The sequence below is a fragment of the Pleurodeles waltl genome, chromosome 2_2, assembly GCF_031143425.1.
Source record: "Pleurodeles waltl isolate 20211129_DDA chromosome 2_2, aPleWal1.hap1.20221129, whole genome shotgun sequence".
NCBI lineage: Eukaryota > Metazoa > Chordata > Amphibia > Caudata > Salamandridae > Pleurodeles > Pleurodeles waltl.
Genome location: NC_090439.1, coordinates 451,019,220 through 451,037,509, shown reverse-complemented (window position 1 = coordinate 451,037,509; position 18,290 = coordinate 451,019,220).

The window sequence follows — 18,290 nt, the reverse complement described above, 5'->3', positions numbered from 1 at the left end:
ACCTTTAAATGTTTGAAAACCAGACACCTAAGAAAATCCAGGATGCCGTGATGTGTGGTGCTCTCACCAGGTTCCGTCACCCAGAATCCTTTCCAAACCTCACAATTTGTCTACAAAAACACATTTTCATCACATTTCAGTGACTCAAAGTTCTGAAATCTGAGGGGAGCCAGAAACTTCCTTTCACCCAGCATTTCTTCAAGTCTCCAGATAAGATGGTGCTTTACTTGTGTGGGTAGGTCTAGTGCCAGCAACAGGAAATGCCCCAAAACGCAACAGGGACCATCACATGTTTCCACTGAAAATTGATGTGTTTTTGGAAAGTGCCTAGCTGTGGATTTTGGCATCTAGCTTAGCAAAGTTTTGGAATCTGAAGGGAGCCACAAACTTCCTTCTACTCAGCGTTTTCTCAAATCACTCGATAAAAATGGTACCTGACTTGTGTGGGTAGGCCTAGTGCCCGCAAAAGGAAACGTCCCGGAATATGTTGTGGAGATATCAGTATTATCTTTCACAAAACATCCTTTGCAAAGGGGATAATCTGCGTTTTTGGTCCCAGGCTCAGCGGCTATCTAGGGAAAACTACCAAACCCAGATATTTCTGAAAACTAGACACCAGATGGAGTCAAGGGAGGTTTGGCTTGCATAGATCCCCTAACAGCTTCTTCCCTAGAGTTCTCTGTAAACTTCACATATAGCTAAAAAAATCACATTTTCATCACATTTTGTTTTGTGAGATCACTGTCCTGGCACAAATTTCCTACCACTCAGCACACTCCCAATAAAAATACCTCACTTATGTAGGTCAACCAAGTGCCTGCGCAGGAAAGGGCCAACAATGTGTAGACATTGAGGGGGCACAAAAGCATGTTGAGAAGCGCAGTTTTTTAATACATTTTTAGGCTGACTTTGCTTAGGGCACCCACATGGGTGCAATATAATTTTTATCAGGAAGCCGAGGAGAATGCTAGCTGGTAGGAAATTTGTGCCAGCGCAGTGATCTCACACAGAAATGTGAGGAAAACTTGGGAAAATCATTATACAAAATGACACAAAACTGGGCTAAGGTATTTTTGCATAATTTTCTTTAGTGCGAGCTAGCACCATTCCATAGCGCCAGCCGTGCATCGTATTTAAGGAATGACGTACGAAGGTGCTAAGGAATGATGAGCGTAAAAAATAATGACAGTAACCATTGAGCCCTGTCGTAATGAAAAATGATGTTAATGATGAAAAAGTGACCCAAAAACATTTTGCAACAAAGGGTTACCACCATTTTTAGCCCAAAATTAGCACCAAATTTAAATGCACACGCAGGAAAAGGTGCAATTGCAACTGAAAATGGAAGTATCAAGCCAGGAGAGACCCCAGGGAGAACCCAATCGCCCAAGCACCAGCCAGGAGGATCCACAGAAGTCCTTGGAGAAAGAGATGAAAAAGCACATCACTTTAGTTAGAAGGAGCGCAACATCCTTGTCAGAGAGGTGACAGAGCACCAACATCAACTCCTTGTCACCTCCAAATTGCCAATTGGTAATAGATAGGCTATATGGCAGCAAGTAGTGGACATACTGAAAGTGTGCTGGCATGATTTCAAGTGCAGATCTAAGGAGAAATTGGCAAAGAACGGAAAGGCAGCACTGCAGACTGGAGGTGAAAGTACTTCACCACAGAAGGACTTGAATAAGCTGGAGGAGATGGTTGCAGCAGTCATCCCGGAAGAGCTGGTCACCTGAATCCAAGGATAGGACAGCGCAGACTACCAACCACCACCACCACAAATGCAGGGTAAGTTGCATGTGGGAATGAACTGGAATCCTACAAATGCCAGAAGAGGGAGGTAGATAGGACACACCCAATGCATGCTAAAGGATTGCATGGGGACACATTCGCCCTGAATCAAGATGCCCCAACCCCACACAAGCAACCCATGTACATACACCTTGATGGTGCTATGCACTCCAACATATATACAACGTGCATATATGACCCTCACCAGGCTTAAACTCCACCACGTAAATATGAAGCACATTGGCTGGAAGAAACGTGAAGTATAGTTCCTTTGCCATCACAACACCCCTTGCATATTGTCAAAGCTCCTGTACCCACACAATGTAGACATCCGAGACTAGGACAGAAGTCAATACCATTGAGTGGACTGAGGGTGGTGTATCTCGCAAAACTGTTCCCCTTCCTCCTTGTTGCATTGCCAATACACGTGTGTTTCATCTTGCAGCACACTTTGAAATGCCACCTTAGCTAACTTGACTTGTACATGTCCAGGAGGGGACACCACCCTGCTCATAAACAATCCAACCCCGCAAGGCAGCTACTCCTTCATCATGCTGCAACAATGCCTGTCTCAGTGGTGCAGGGAGAACATGTCCAGGAGGGGACACCACCCTGCTCATAAACAATCCAACCCCGCAAGGCAGCTACTCCTTCATCATGCCGCAACAATGCCTGTCTCAGTGGTGCAGGGAGAACAAATCAGTGCATCCACAGGGGGAATTGCAAGGCTGTCCCCTCTCTCAGTAAATATGGCACTTCCCTGTGTAACTAACCTGGTGAAGTGCTGAGCTACACATATTGGTGCTGACCTGAACCGTGCCACAACAGAAAAATCTGTACTAAAGCTTGCAACCTGTGGAACACAACACATACAGGGTGAACCCACAATAACTCATACACAACCATATTACCCACATGGGAATGGCCAAACAATAGAACAAATACAAACACATGGTGCACGTATGTGAACATTACTGTGCCCATTACGACACTGGTGGCTGGCGGAGGCCGTCTGCCAAAGTCCAGTGTTGGGAAGACACCAGTGTGGACTTCCCTCTGTGGTAGGCATTACGAGATTCCCACTGGGACGGTGGGTAGAAACCGTGTTTCGGCCTTCCAGCTCTGTGAGAAACTCACCACAACATTGACGCTGGTTTGTAATATAGCCAGTGCAAATGTTGGGTTGGGCTTATCACTGCCTGTAAATTGTGAAGTGGAAAGTACAAAGGGGCTGCCCATAGGGGCTCCTACACCGCCCATGCCTCGTGCAGGGGCACCCAGAGGCACCCCAGACCCCATTACAAACCAGCCTCTGTATCGTGAATGGACTGCTTTGCAAAGGCTGGTTGGAAAGTGGGATCATAATCTGGAGGGCAGCGCTGATTGCAGTGCTGACCTGTAGGATTAAGACCAGTGGCACTGGCAGCCGGTAAGCTTGCGGAAACCTGGCAGTGCCAGGCCTTTGAACCGTGGTGCATACATCATGGTCCTAATATACCAGTTGGACCATTGCTGTTGCCGGTGGTCCGGGCACCACTGTAAGTCTGGCGGTCATAGGACCTCCAGACTTGTTATGAGGGCCAATGTGTGCAGTAGTGCAAGTAGCTGTAATCTCACCATCAAACAAGATAAAGGCCCTGATCAAACTAGAAATGAAGGTGGGTGCCTCTGTACCAAATTAAGCTGGATCACGCACAGACATTTAGAAAACGCAGTCTTGACGAAAAATCATAAGCATATGGGCCATGCCTGTGTCCACCCCTGTGCCAGTGGTAAATTAGCTGTCCAGCCCCAACACCGCATCCCTTGCAGCATAGTGCAAGGATGGCCGCATTGAGAGGAGAATATTGTTGTGTAGGAAGGAGCCCCTTCCTGCACAACAAGAAACTGATATGGTAATCTTCTTGGTCCATGTGTGCTGTGGAATGCAGCACACATAGACAATGGAAAACATGAGGAGGAATTAAAGTATACGTCAATATTGTGCCCTGCTAATTACACCCCTGGGGTGGTGTTAGATATTGGCCCTGCCTCAAGTCTACAAGAGCACGTACATCTGGGGCAGCATCAAAATCCATAGTGTGTTGGTGTGTCCCGGCCACAGCAACAGCCATTGCACGCCCGTTCCACGCAAAGTGCTGCATGGGAAGGGGCCGTATTTACAAGGTGGCGTCAAGCCACAATAAGGGGCTTAATACAACCTAGTAAATACAACGCAGCCCATAGCGCCACCAGAGCATCCTTTTACTTGACACTCTAGTGGCACTAGGGGCTAAAAATATATGCCACATAATGTACAACAACAACCTTGGGCCTTAAACTAGTCACTGAGCCGCCATTACCAAATAAATGATTTGCCATGTCAACTGTCACAACAATCTAAGATTAATTTTACACTATCTAATTCCAGAGGATGATTGCTTTCCTCCTGCCGACCTGCCTGTCCTGGATTTCAATGATGACCTGGATGACCAGCTGACAACCATCAATGAACCGACTCTCCAGGATGTGCCTAGGATCCCTCCAGATACCACCTCCAGTTGCAAGGAGGGCACATAGTGTTGCAGGGTCTCCACATGAACCACTCAACAACCAAAATATACCACCTACCAGCACTGACACAGCCCTGGATTCCGGGGACCCAGATACCAGCTTTCAAATGACAGCGGGAGCTAGCCAAGAAGGTGCGGGTGGGGTTGGAGACAATTAGAGGGAGTGCAGACGTACCTCATAACACCTATTGAAAACATACTCCCCACTAAGTGGACTGCAGCGGTCCCTGGAGGACATAGCTGCTGCCATGAGGGAAAGGCCACAACAATTGCCCTCCCAAACTGGCATCAGGACAGCAGACAACAGGCTGGAGTTCATTCAGCGGGAAGTGTCCTCCCGCAGGGAAGACATGGCTGCCTACCACCGCGATGTTGCAGCTATATTGAAAAATCAGCAGTTCCTCCTTGCTGCAGTGATACCTTATGTCTTACCACAAATAGCAGCTGCTGGGAACTTATACACCACATCTTTATCCCCTAAAGTGTGTGTGTGTGTGGCCCCCTCAACCTCTACAACAGCACCACTAATGGCACAAGAGGCACCACACACATCAGAGGATGAAGATGTGGAGAAATTACTTTCAGTAGGAAGAGTACCCTGTAGCACCAGTCTGGGCCACATAGAAAATTCTTCTTAGTTCTGGCCTTAAGATCATGCCAGTGTTGTGACAGTAGGAATTGTGTTCTCTTCACCCATCAACTGTTGACTTGTCTGCTATGTACTGTCATTGCCTCTGACATACCAATTAGCAATTTTTGTTCCTCCTCACTAATGGACACTATGCCTAAGCATGTCTCATGACAAGTCCCTCAACCCTAGACTCTGATTGTGTCACATATCCAAGACTTTCACTAATGGGATCTCAGACCTGGACATTGTGAATAATTCACTTTCACACTTCCACCTGCATATAATCCCCTTGTACACATTTAGCATGTATACCTTTTCTGTGATCCATCTACTCAGGTAAATAATTGAATTGTGTGAATCCATGTGGTAGAAATGGTCTTTGATTGGCAGTCAGGTTACCCCCTGTCCAAGCAAGGACTCTCATTCTAGTCAGGGTAAAGGAAAATCACCCTCAGCTAACCCCCACTCACCCCCTTGGTAGCTTGGCACGAGGAGGCAGGCTTAACTTTAGAGTTCTAGGTGTAAAGTATTTGTACCAACACACAAAGTAACTTAATGAAAACACTACAAAATGACACAACACAGGTTTAGAAAAATAGAAAATATTTATCTAAACAAAACAAGACCAAAACGACATAAGTCCAACATACACAAGTCAAGTTATTAATTTTAAAAGGAAAAGAGTCTTAAATCCTTCTGTAAACAGGTAAAACACTGTCAACATTGAAAAGTACCTGAGTAACGTCAAAATAACAAGCACGGATGAGTGTGCGTTGAAAACGGTAAGCGGTGCGTCAATTTGTCACCCGCAAGAGAGACCATGCGTCGTTTCTCCTTCTCCGGTCCGGTCGGCGTGTGTTGTTTTTCCTCTCCGTGATCTGTGCATGGTTTTTTAATCTTGGTCTGCTGGCTCCACATGTCAAGACCCCAGGAACTGGATAGGGCACCACTTGGCAGGGCAGGAGTATCAACAGAGAGTCCAGGTGCTGGCAGGGGAAGTATTTGATGGCCCTGAGACTTCAACAACAGGAGGCAAGCTCAGGACAAGCCCTTGGAGATTTCTTCACAAGCAGGAATGCACAACAAAGTCTAGTCTTTGTCCCCTTTCACCAGGCAGAAGCAGCAACTGCAGGATAGCTCCACAAAGCACAGTCACAGGCAGGGCAGCACCTCTCCACAGCTCTTCTCAAAGCAGAATTTCTTGTTGATGTCCAGAAGTGATCTAAAGTCTGTGGTTTTGGGTGCTCTTCTTATACCCATTCAGGCCTTTGACGTAGGCTCAAAGGAAAGTCTCTCTTTTTTGTGAAATCCTGCCTTGCCCAGGGCCCGGACACACACCAGGGAGTTGGCGACTGCATTGTGTGAGGGCAGGCACAGACCTTTCAGTTGTGAGCGACCCCTCCTCCTCTCCCTCCTAGCACAGATGGCTCATCAGGATATGCAGGCTACACCCCAGCTCCCTTTGTGTCACTGTCTAGAGAGAGGTGCAAACAGCCCAACTGAATGGTTAAAGCAAGAAAATGCTCACTTTCTAAAAGTGGTATTTTCAAACACACAATCTTAAAATCAACTTTACTAAAAGATATATTTTTAAATTGTGAGTTCAGAGACCCCAAACTCCATGTGTCTATCAGCTCCTGTAGGAGGCTGGCCTGGCTTATAGTGGGTACCTTGTGGTACTTACACCGTGTGCCAGGTCCAGTTATCCCTTATTAGTAGAATGGAGGTGTTCTATCAGCTTAGGCTGATAGAGGTAGCTATAGCAGAGCAGTTTAGGCTGAACAAGGAGACATGCAAAGCTCCTATTATACCACTTATATCATATAGCACTATATCATAAGAAAACACAATACTCAGAGGGGCATATTTATACTCTGTTTGCGCCGAATGTGCGTCAAAATTGTTGACGCACAAACGGCGCAAACCCTGCCCCATATTTATACTTTCATGTCCGACCCCACGGGCGTCAAAATTCCACCATGTGCGTCATTTTTTGGAAGGGGGAACCAGCCTTGAGTTAATTATATGCAAGGTAGGCGTTCCCTTCCAAAAAATGACTTTAAAGCCTGTGCCCCTTATATATACTCTGGTGTCATTTTGACGCACAGGAGGGGGTGGGCCTTAAAAAACATCGCACAGCCTGATGTGCGCCGTTTTTTAACGCCTGGGTCAGGGCAGGCATTAAGGGACCTGTGGGCTCGGAAGGAGCCCAGAGGTGCCCTCCCCTGCCCCCAGGGACACCCCCTGCCACCCTTGCCCACCCCAGGAGGACACCCAAGGATGGATGGACCCATCCCAGGGAAGTAAAGGTAAGTTCGGGTAAGTATTTTTTTTCCGATATTTTTTGTGGCATAGGGGGGCCTGATTTGGGCCCCCCCTTCATGCCACTATGCCCAATGACCATGCCCAGGGGACATAAGTCCCCTGGGCATGGCCATTGGGCAAGAGGGGCATGACTCCTGTCTTTGCTAAGACAGGAGTCATGTCAATGGAGGTTGGGCGTCAAAAAAAAGGGCGCAAATCCGGTTTGAGGCCTGAATTTTGCCTCAGACCTGACGTGCACCATTTTTTGACGCACAACCCCCATTTTCCCATACACCGGCGCTGCCTGGTGTGAGTCATTTTTTTTGACGCACACCAGTCCGCAGCGCCGGCTAACGTCTTTTCATTAATAAGGCGCCCGCATGGCGCGTTGGAATGGCGTTAGCCGGCGGTAAAATTTTTGACGCACAACTGCGTTGGCACAATTGTGCGTCAAAAAGTATAAATATGGGCCAGAGTTACTAAAAATAAAGGTACTTTATTTTAGTGACAATATGCCAAAAGTATCTCAGAGGATATACTCCCTTAGGAGGTAAGTAATATACACAAAATATATAAACACAAACCAAAATCAGGTAAGTAACAGTTAGAAAAGTATTGCAAACAATGTAGAACACAATAGAATGTAGTAGGGAGAAATAGGCCTAAGGACAACACAAACCATATACTAAGAAAGTGGAATGCGAACCACGAATGGACCCCACGCCTAGTGTAGTGTGTAGAGGGTCGCTGGGAGTGTAAGAAAACACTAAGGGTGTCCATGATACCCCAACCCAAGACCCTGAAAGGTAGGAGTAAAGTTACCCTACTACACCAGAAAGACAGTAAAGTCGAGATAGGGGATTCTGCAAGGACAGCAACTGACTGCAAAACATTGAAGATGGATTCCTGGACGTGAGGACCTGTAAAGGAAGGGGACCAAGTCCAAGAGTCACGCAAGTGTCCGGGGGGTGCAGGAGCCCACTAAACCCCAGATGAAGGTGCAAAAGGGCTGCCTCTGGGTGGAAGAAGCCAAAGATTCTGCAACAACGGAAGGAGCCAGGAACTTCTCCTTTGGTCAGAAGATGTCCCACGGCGTGCTGGAGAATGCGGAGTTGTTTTCATGCAGAAAGACTGCAAACAAGCCTTGCTAGCTGCAAGAGTCGTGGTTAAGGATCTTGGGTGCTGTTAGGGCCCAGGAAGAACCAGGTGGTCGCCCCTTGGAGGAGGAGACACAGGGGGCACTCAGCCACTCAGAGAACCCATGCAGAAGCAGGCAGCACCCGCAGAAGCACCTGACCAGACACTTAGAAGATCTGAGGACAGCGGTCGACTCAGAGTCACAAAGGGGGGTCCCACGACGTCGGAGTCCAACTCAGCGAGTTGGGCAATGTAGGACGGAGTGCTGGGGACCAGGGCTAGGCTGTGCAGAAAGGAAATCTTGCAAAAGGACACAGAAGCCAGAGCAGCTGCAGTTCACGCAGTACACAGAATTACTGTCTAGCATGGGGAGGCAAGGACTTACCTCCACCAAATTTGGACAGAAGGGCCACTGGACTGTCAAAGACACTTGGAACCAGCTCCTGTGTTCCAGGGACCACGCTCGTCAGGATGAGAGGGGACCCAGAGGACCAGTGATGCAGAAGTTTGGTGCCTGCATTGGCAGGGGGAAGATTCCGTCGACCCACTGGAGATTTCTTCCTGGCTTCCAGTGCAGGGTGAAGGCAGACAGCCCTCAGAGTATGCACCACCAGGAAACAGTCGAGAAAGCCGGCAGGATGAGGCGCTACAATGTTGCTGGTAGTCTTCTTGCTACTTTGTTGCAATTATGCAGGTGTCCCGGAGCAGTCAGCAGTCGATCCTTGGCAGAAATCGAAGAGGGAAGTGCAGAGGAACTCTGGTGAGCTCTTGCATTCGTTATCTGGTGAGATGCCCACAGGAGAGACCCTAAATAGCCCACAGAGGAGGATTGGCTACTGAGAAAGGTAAGCACCTATCAGGAGGGGTCTCTGACGTCACCTGCTGGCACTGGCCACTCAGAGCTGTCCATTGTGCCCTCACACCTCTGCATCCAAGATGGCAGGGGTCTGGGTCACACTGGAGGAGCTCTGGACACCTCCTCTGGGAGGTGCTGGTCAAGGGAGTGTTCACTCCCCTTTTCCTTTGTCCAGTTTTGCACCAGCGCAGGGCTGGGGGAATCCCTGAACCGATGAAACTGGCTTATGCAGAGAGGGCACCATCTGTGCCCTTCAAAGCATTTCGAGAGGCCAGGAGAGGCTACTCCTCCCAGGCCCTTCACACCTATTTCAAAAGGGAGAGGGTGTAACACCTTCTCTAAGAGGACATCCTTTGTTCTGCTTTCCTGGGACCAGGCTGCCCAGGCCCCAGGGGGGCAGAAACCTGTCTGAGGGGTTGGCAGTAGCAGTAGCTGCAGTGGAGACCCCGGAACGTTAGTTTGGCAGTACCCGGGCTCTGTGCTGGAGACCCGAGGATGCATGGAATTGTCTCCCCAATACCAGAATGGTATTGGGGAGACAATTCCATGATCCTAGACATGTTACATGATCATGTTCGGAGTTACCATTGTGACGCTACATATAGGTATTGACCTATATGTAGTGCACACGTGTAATGGTGTCCCTGCACTCACAAAGTCCTGGGAATTTGCCCAGAACAATGTGGGGGCGCCTTGGCTAGTGCCAGGTTGCCCACACACTAAGTACCTTTGCACCTAGCCATCACCAAGTGAGGGTTACACATGTAGGTGACTTATGAGTTACTTAAGTGCAGTGTAAAATGGCTGTGAAATAAAGTGAACGTTATTTCACTCAGGCTGCAGTGGCAGACCTGTGTAAGAATTGTCTGAGCTCCCTATGGGTGGCAAAAGAAATGCTGCAGCCCATAGGGATCTCCTGGAACCCCAATACCCTGGGTACCTAGGTACCATATACAAGGGAATTATAAGGGTGTTCCAGTATGCCAATGAGATTTGGTAAAATTAGTCACTAGCCTGCAGTGACAATTTTAAAACCAGTGAGAGCATAAACACTGAGGTTCTGTTTAGCAGAGCCTTAGTGATACAGTTAGGCACCACACGGGGAACACATTCAGGTCATACTTTATGAGCACTGGGGACCTGACTAGCAGGATCCCAGTGACACATAGGCAAAAACAAACAGTCATACAGTAAAAAAATGGGGTAACATGCCAGGTAAGATGGTACTTCCCTACAGCTCCCAAAGGGAATATACGCTTTAATCATACTAAAGGGAGCCCCCATGTTAACCTATGAGAGGGATAGGCCTTGCAACAGTAAAAAAACGAATTTGGCAGTATTTCACTGTTAGGACATATAAACAACATTAGTATATTTCCTACCTTAAACATACACTGCATCCTGCCCATGGGGCTACCCAGGGCCTACCTTAGGGGTGTCTTAGATGTAAGAAAAGGGAAGGTTTAGGCCTGGCAAGTGGGTACACTTGCCAAGTCGAATTGGCAGCTTAAAACTGCACACACAGACAATGCAGCGGCAGGTCTGAGACATGATTACAGAGCTACTAATGTGGGTGGCACAACCAGTGCTGCAGACCCACTAGTAGCATTTGATTTACAGGCCCTGGGCACCTCTAGTGCACTGTACTAAGGACTTACCAGTAAATCAAATATGTCAGTCATGGAGATCCAATTACATACACATTTTATACAGGAACACTTGCACTTTAGTACTGGATAGCAGTGGTAAAGTGCCCAGAGTAACAAAAACAGCAAAAACAGAGTCCAGCACACATCAACCACTTGGGAAACAGAGGCAAAAGTTAGGGGAGACCACGCCAAGGATGCCAAGTCTAACACGTGTCCCCCCAGCTGAAAGTGGGGAACAACTACCCAACCTCATGGGAGTTCTCATCACTAAGGCGGGAGAATCTGGACAGACAATCAGCATTGCCGTGTTCTGTACCAGGGCAGTGTTCCACCGTAAAGTCCATCCCCTGTAGGGAAATGGACGACCTCAACAGTTTTGGATTCTCACCCCTCATCTGCATTAACCATCTGAGGGGCCTGTGGTTGGTCAGAACCAGGAAGTGAGTCTTAGCTTCTTCAGTGCCCAGACTACAGCAAAAGCTTCACGTTCTATGGCACTCCAACTACGTTCCCTGGGAAGTAACCACAAGTTGATCTAGGCCCTCTTCATTAAGCTGTGAGAGTACTGCTCCAATACCATGCTCTGAGGCATCTGTTTGCACAACAAACTCCTTGGAGTAGTCAGGTGCCTTCAGCACAGGTGCTGTGCACATGGCCGCCTTCAGGGCATCAAAAGCGGTCTGGAAAGCCTCTGTCCAGATCACCGTCTTTGGTTGCTTCTTAGAAGTCAACTCAGTCAAGGGGATAACAATGTACCACACCCCTTAACAAACCTCCTGTAGTAGCCAGTGAGACCTAAAAAGGCAGTCACCTAAGTCAGGGTTTTGGGAGGCTCCCAAAACAGAATGGTGTAAATTTTTGGCTGTAGGGGTGCCACATGGCCTCTTCCTACCTGCTATCCCAAGTACACCACAGAACCCTGCCCTAATTGGCACTTGCCTGCCTTAATAGTGAGGCCTGCCTTTTGCAGGGCCTCCAACACTCTGCAGAGGTGTTGCAGATGTTCCTCCCATGTGGAACTAAAAGCAGCAGTGTCATCCAGGTAGGCGGCACTGAACTCATCCAGCCTAGCCAAAACCTGGTTGACCAACCTCTGAAAGGTGGCAGGGGCATTTTTCATCCCAAATGGCTTCACCTTGAACTGAAAGTGCCCTTCTGGGGTAGAACATGCAGACATCTCCTTGGCCCCCTCAGTCAAGGAGATCTGCCAATACTCAGATGTTAATTCCAACATGCTGAGGTAGGTGGCAGCTCCCAACCGATCTATGAGCTCATCCGCATGGGGGATGGGGTGTGCGTCAGTCTTACTGACCGCATTGAGTCCCCGGTAGTCCACACAGAACCTGAGTACTGGTGTGGCACCAGTTGCAGCAGCCTTTGGGACCAATACTACTGGGCTGGCCCAAGGACTGCTGGAATCCTCAATACCCCTAGGGATAACATATTGGATACCTCATCCTTCATGCTAGCCCTGACCTTGTCAGTCACCCTGTAAACTTTCTGTTTAATGGGTGTACTGTCCCCAGTGTCCACATCATGTGTGCACAAGTGTGTGACCCCTGGGATCAAGGAAAACAGTGAGGCGAACTGTCCCAAGACCTAATGATAGTCCCTCTGCTGCTCTGCAGTCAGGGAGGGGGAGAGGATCACTCCCTCCACAGACCCATCTTTTTCTCCTGCAGACAGGAGTTCATGAAGAGGCTCATCCTCCTTCTCCACCCCATCATCCTTTGCAAGGAGCATGGACAGTTCAGTCCGCTCAAAGTGTGGTTTGAGTTAGTTAACATGCAGGACCCTTAAAGGGTTCCTGGGAGTCTGCAAGTCCACCAGGTAGGTGACTTCACTCTTGTGCTCAACCACCTCAAATGGCCCAGTCCACTTGTCTTGGAGTGCCCTAGGCTCCACTGGTACCCTCACCTACACTTTTTGCCCAGGTTGAAACTCAACCAAAGTGGCATTCCGGTCATACCACTGTTTCATATCCTCTTTGCTTGCTGGTTCCCCTGTGCAAGACTCATGAAGCAGGCAGTCTGGTTTCTCAGAGCCAGCAAGTAGGTAAATACATTCTGGAGGGGTTTACTAGGAGCTTTTTCCAAAGCCTCCTTCACTAGGCTTAAAGGTCCCCTCACAGGGTGGCCATAGATCAGCTCAAAGGGACTAAACCCAAGTCCCCTTTGAGGCACCTCCCTGTAAGCGAATAGAAGACATGGCAAGAGGACATCCCACTCCCCCCTCAAGGGCTCTGACAGGCTAGCAATCATGCCTTTCAAGCTGGGGTTGAATCCCTCAACCAGGCCATTGCTTTGGGGGTGGTAAGGTGTGGTGAACTTGTAGGTTACCCCACACACCTTCCACGGAGACTGCATAAATGTAGACATGAAGTTGGTACCCCTATCAGATACCACTCCCTTGGGGAACCCCATGCGGGTAAAAATCCCCATCAATGTACAACCCACCACAGGAGAAGTGATTGACCTTAAATGAATGGCTTTTGGGTACCGGGTGGCATGGTCCACCAAGACCAGGATGAACCTGTTGCCCATAGCTGTCTTCGGATCCAGAGGCCCCACAATGTCAATACCAACCCTTTCAAAGGGGATACTAACAACATGAAAAGGTTGGAGCGGAGCCTCACATTTCCCCCCACTCCTGCCACTTGCCTTACAAGTTTGGCAAGACCTACAAAGGGCATCTGAGTGCCTTCGCATTAGGGACCAGTAGAAGTGGGTGACAAGCCTCTCATACGTCTTTTCCTGCCCCAAATGTCCTGCTAAAGGCACATCATGAGCCAACCCCAGTAGGAAAGCCCTGAAGCACTGGGGTACCACCAGCACACGGGCTGATTCAGGCTCAGGAACCTTAGGTTCACTATACAGGAGGTCGTCCTCCCAGTAGATCGGGTGAGATCCTGGCTCCTTGCCAGCCGCCTGGTCCGCAGCCTGCTGCCGCAAACCCTCCAGAGTGGGACATGTCTTCTGTGCTGCACAGAATGCTTCCCTGGTGGGCCCCTCTTCCTGCTGCCACTGCAACAGCTCAGGGTCCTCTACCAGTTCAGCAAACTGTTCCCCTGTAGGCTCCAGCATGTCACCCTCAGGCTCCGCCTCCTCCCTGACGGTGGGAACTTCTGGAGCCAGTTTCCCGCGCCCCTTGCCCTTCCTCATTTTGGCGGTCCCCTGGGCCGCTGTTTCAGGCTCCAGGGGCTCTTAACCACCCTGACGGGCTGCCATTGACCTGGTAGATATGCATATGCACCCAGGCAGACCCAGCATCTCCAAGTGTGACCTGTGTTCCATCTCCTTCCTAGGGGAATCCTCCAGGTCATTGCCAAGCAAAGAATCTACAGGCATGGTTGGACTCACAGTTACCTTCAAGGAATCTGAGACTCCCCCATTCTAAGGGAACCTGAGGCACTCTACACAGGTGCTCTGAGTTGTCGACTGCAACTACTTGGTGAAGTACACAGCGATCAATCTGCTCTTCAGACACCAGCTGACTCCTCACTGTAGTCACACTGGCTCCTGTGTCTCTCAGAGCCTCCACCCTCTGTCCATTGATGGTCATCCACTGCCTGTACTTCTTAGTGTTCTCAGACACTAGGGTTCTCTGGGTCATCTCACTGTCCCCGAGTGAGACAAGGGTGATCTCAGCTGACTCCCACCCACCTGTAACCAACTCCTCCCCAAGCGCTACACAAGCCAAAACCTGGGACTGGGCACCAGTGGGTTCCGGTGTACTCTTGGGGCATTTGGGGTCCCCCCTCACATGACCCACTTGGTCACATGCATAACACGTACGTGGGGACCCCCTGCCACTGGCTTCTCTTTGGAGAACCATGGCTTCTTCTCACTGGGGGGCTGGGAATCTTTACCCTGGGAATCAGATTGGGGCCATTTAGAGAACTCCCCCTGTTTACCTTTACCCCCCCTTTCTTATGAGAGGGACCCAGCCCATCCTTGGCGTGGTCTCCCCATACCTCTTTTGGACCCTGGTGCTCTCCCAGCAGCCCTCTTCCTGCACAAGCTTCCTGGGATCAGTCAGCTTGCTGTCAATTAGGTGCTGGTGCAGCTCTGGAAACCATAAACTGTACAAGTGCTCCCAAGCAATCAAATTGTAAAGCCCCTCATACGTTGTTACCTTACTGCCCTTCACCCAATCATCCAGTGACCTGCAGAATGAATCAACACACTCCAACAATGTTTGGGATTCCTTCCTCTTATAGGGCCTGAATATTTCCTTATAGTGCTCAGGGGTGAGACCATATCTTACGAGTAGGACATCCTTCATGATAGAGTAGGTGAGCACCGGAGAATCCCCTTAATATATCAGAGTAGTCTCACACCATGTCAATGATTATAGAAAAGCAGTACATGAGTGCAGGACTGTGAGACACAAAGCTACACACAAGATCCTAACATGAGAAAGGGGTATGATGGCGTTGCCTGATACAACCAATTGACTTATATACGGCAGATATGGCTGAGAACCAAGTCAATGGCAATATAGCCAGCTGGGAGACCAAGAACAACTCATTTGTGTGGTACAGAGGTAGCTAACCTCATCAGTGATGGCCAGCTGTCAGTGTTGCAGGATGCAGTTCCAATTGTGCCTGTTGTCAGATGTGTCACAAACTTGTAACTATAGGACCCCTCCAATGACAGCAGAAGTACCAGACTTACCTGTCCAAGACAAAGTATACATAGACATTGTAAATGGTGGGTACACTGGATGGCAACTGCATCCATAAGTGTACGTGATATTGCAGCCAATGTGACAGCTCCTTCGGCACGGAGAGGGGAGGCGGCGGCGGCACCTTTGAAGGAGCAGGAGCCCTTTAACTCAATCCCACGGGCAGGAGCCCTTTAAATTTGAAATACTGCGTTCCCGCCCTGCGGGAAGCGCGGCACGGAGAGGGGAGGCGGCGGCGGCACTTTTGAAGGGGCAGGAGCCCTTTAACTCAATCCCATGGGCAGGAGCCCTTTAAATTTGAAATACCGCGTTCCCGCCCGAGGGACGCGCCCGGGCAGCGCCCGGGCAAGGCCCGGGCCAAGGGCGGGCCCGTCTTGTGCTCGTCATCGCCAGGAGGAGCCTGGGCTGGGCCACCCCCCTAAAGTTTTGTTTGTTTTGTTATTTGGACATGGTCTAGAGGTTTCAGGAATCTTGTCTGTTAAGTCTGACTAGTTTTATTTGATCACAAGCTTTATCCGGCATTAAAGGGGCTAGTGTAGCAAGTCTTTATTACCCCTTGTTCCTAGGGGCTTCTTTTCCCCCCAATATCATTTGCACTCGATAGTAGGAACCAGGGCTGGGCCATTTTTCCAGAAGTGTTTGAATTTATTTAGCTTGGCCATCGGAAAGACGATATGGGGAAGAGGAAGGCCGATGATGTATCAGTATCCCACTCTCGGGTTAAAAAACCCAAAAAACATTCTGTTAGGAAAGTGGAGAGATGTTCTACCACAAATCTACAGCAATTTAAAACAATTGATTCATTGTTTGAAGAGGTTGAGGCAATATTGAGGAGTCCCTCTGTTGCTGGCCCTTCTTTACTGGACACCATTCCATCAAAAAAGATTCCTGAAAAGAAAAAAACACAGATGCATAGAGTAGAGGTCAAGGCGGATCTACACCCTCCACCTCACTCCCAGGGTGTAATTCCTTCACTTTTGGAGACTTCAACAACTTTGGTGGAAACAAATGGATGTTTACCTGCAGAAGGTGCACCTCTTTCGAAATGCACGTCTCCGCCTTTTATTACCATTCCTTGCTCTAACAGGTTTTCGGTTTTATCCTCTAATCCTGTAAGTCCTAGATATTCACAAACCTTATTTGCAGAAGGAACTGATAAAAACTCCCTGGATAGGAAGATGGGTAACAACGAAGCTTCTCAGTTAGCTATCATTTCTCAGAAACTAGATGATGTTAAGTGTCTGCTGGTATCTTCGACGAACAAAATTTCTGGACTTTATGATCAAAAGTCTGGTTGTAATTGCATTATGCTGTTTGAGTCTGTTCCTTCCTCTGATTCACTGCCGGAAACCAAAAAACCTAGTTTCCTTACTTTAGGTGACAATTCGACATCTCTTTCTACACACAATATCATTGGGGGAAGTAATGGTAGCTCTCCAAGGCATGGCAGGTTTGTCTGTCAGACCATGTCTACCACCAATGAGCGAGTTCCAAAATTAGGCGCAAATAAGTGTGGATCCACCTCTGGAAGGGGGGATAAAGGTATTCCCCGTTTTAAAATTTCTCAGTTAGAAGGTGGAATGCCTTCTGCAGCAAGTTGTCGTGCTAGTCCCCGTTCAGCTACACACCCTGACAATTTGACATTTCTACAGACCCGTGATTCAAAGGGAAGGTCAAGAAGGAGGAGGGAAGATCCCATTATATATTTGACTAGGGTGCCAAAGCTACCTCAGGGCAATAGAGAGTCGAGTGACTCTCTAACCAATAAAGTCATTCATTGGATATGCTCCCAGAGGAACTGTCTCTCTGTTATCAGGTCTGATATATGTGAGGTCCACAGATATAATCAGTTAGGGTCGGAATTTGATTATATTTCGATTCTTTTTAATGACAGTAGTCTAGTCAATGATCTCCTGGCCTTCTACACACGGACAGGTACATTAAGCTCAGGTAGGAAATCGAACCTTAGACTTAGTAGTCAGCTGCCTGGGGTTTTGTCATGCAGAGGATGCTGTACATCTGGAACTATTGTAGCTGGGGTTATTCCTTCTGCAGACAACTCTTTAACATCTAAATCTGAGAACCCTTCCCCCCTACTTTCTGAACTGGACTGACTGATTGCCCCCTGCACAGTATTTCCTAAAACAGTAAACGATGAGTGTCAATTTACAGGGTCTCCATCTACTGCCTATTTATTGAGAACTAAGTTAATATCTACGCCTCCCAAAATCAATATTATATCTTGGAATGTTGCAGGAATTAAGTTAAAGTTGGGTGACCCGGAATGGGTAAGCCTTGTTAATAAACAAGATATCTGTCTTTTTCAGGAAACTTGGACAGCAGAACAGATATCCATTCAAAGCTTTACAACCTATTTTTCTGCTGCCCAACCTGCTTCTGGTGGCTTTGGAAGACAGATAGGAGGGTTAATGATTTTATTGAACAACAAGTTAGAATGTGACCACTCTATGATAAAGTTTAATTCCTATGATCTGCTGGGTGTGCAACTCACATTCCGACCTGGATTTAAGATGATAGTTCTGAATACTTATGCAAGATCCGTTCCCCGTGGGTCAGAATCAATTCTTCTCACCCAGCTGACGGATTATATAGAGCTTTTGGACTCTTCAGATTTTCTGATTATAGCTGGTGACTTTAATTGCTCTTTTTTGTTGGACAATACA